Genomic DNA, 1,352 nt, shown 5'->3' on the forward strand with positions numbered 1-1,352 from the left:
GCAACATCACGGGGGTGAGTGGGCGCCGCATTCCTGCCCGGATTAGGGGGATTGGGGCCTCGCCAGGCCACAGGCCACGGCCGCCTGGGTTCTGGTCCCAGGACTGGGGGCATTGGAGGAAGGGACCCCCCCGCCCCCCGGACACCGGGGTTCAATCCCAGCAAGCAGGGAGGGGGGCCAGCGGGTTGGAGCAGGAGGCTGAGACCCCGGACGCCTGGGAGGGCCGTTGTGTTGTGCAGGGGCTGCTGTGCTCTCCCCCTGGCTTCCTGCAGCCTCAGGGGCAGCCCCAAAGCCACCCCCTGACCCCCCCGGCCGTGCGGGGAGCAGCCACTTCCCCGCCTCCCCTTGGGAGGCCGTGAGGACCCGTTCACCCTCCCCCAGCCCCAGGAACCGAAACCGGGAGGGGAGAGGCCTGCAGGGGCCAAGCCAGCTTCAGGTTCCCATCTCTGGGGCAGGCTGGCAGGGGGGTGTCAAGCCCGGCCAGGGCCCCCCAGCAGCGCCTCTCCAGGGCCTCAACTTACCCTATCTGTGAAATGGGCTCACCCACCCCCAATCATTTGGGCAATCAAGCCTGTACGTACCCATCCTGGCCCAGCTCCCACCATGGCACCTCTGTGAGAACGTCCTGGGGGGTGTGCCATCCCCAACCAGGCCCGGTGTTTGCCGGCACCTTGGGGCCAGGCCTGGCCATGCGAGGGACTTGGGAGGGCTCTACCAGGCCCTGGGGCGGGGAACTGCACCTTTCAAGGGCCTGAAGGACGGCAGTGGGTGAGGGGCTGGGGGCAGCAGGCAGGGCAGCCCCAGTGGCTGGAGGGGGGACCAGGGCAGCCCGCCTCCCCGCCCCCCGTGTGCCCAGCCTGGCTGAGGAGCCCACAACAGCTGCCCAGCTGCAGGCAGGACGCCCCGGCCCCACCTCCCCCCCGGGCCTGGCTCTGCTGCCGGGGGCATCGCGTGTGGCCCCAAAATGCACCACCCTCCGGGGCAGCTGGCTCTGGGGGGAATCCCCAACCGGCCCTCCTCCACGCTTGTTGTTCTCCGATTTGTTCATTTATTTCATTTATTTCTGTATTTACACGTTTTATTTTGTCTCGTCCCATTTTCTCTTTGCTTTGTTTTATTTATCGATTTTATTGCACTTTATTTATTTTTCATTTCATTCATTTTTATGTATCATCTTGTTCTGTTTTATTTATTGTTGTCATTTTCAATTTGTTTTGTTTCATTTAATTTATTAACGTATTTTATTTCATTTTCTTTATTATCTTGCTTTACTTCATGTTTTTAGTTATTCCTCATTTTATATATTTTGTTTTATCTTATTTTATTTTAACTTCATTTATTTATCTGTTTTG

At 58.7% G+C, this 1,352-nt stretch overlaps 1 protein-coding gene across 1 annotated transcript in view; it reads left to right on the top strand.

Moving 5' to 3' along the window:
- Positions 1–1,352, top strand: part of LOC109323889 (solute carrier family 2, facilitated glucose transporter member 9-like) — an 11,491-nt gene that overhangs the window by 850 nt on the left and 9,289 nt on the right. The window lies entirely within an intron of this gene.

The sequence above is a fragment of the Crocodylus porosus genome, unplaced genomic scaffold, assembly GCF_001723895.1.
Source record: "Crocodylus porosus isolate Cpor-Errol unplaced genomic scaffold, CroPor_comp1, whole genome shotgun sequence".
NCBI lineage: Eukaryota > Metazoa > Chordata > Crocodylia > Crocodylidae > Crocodylus > Crocodylus porosus.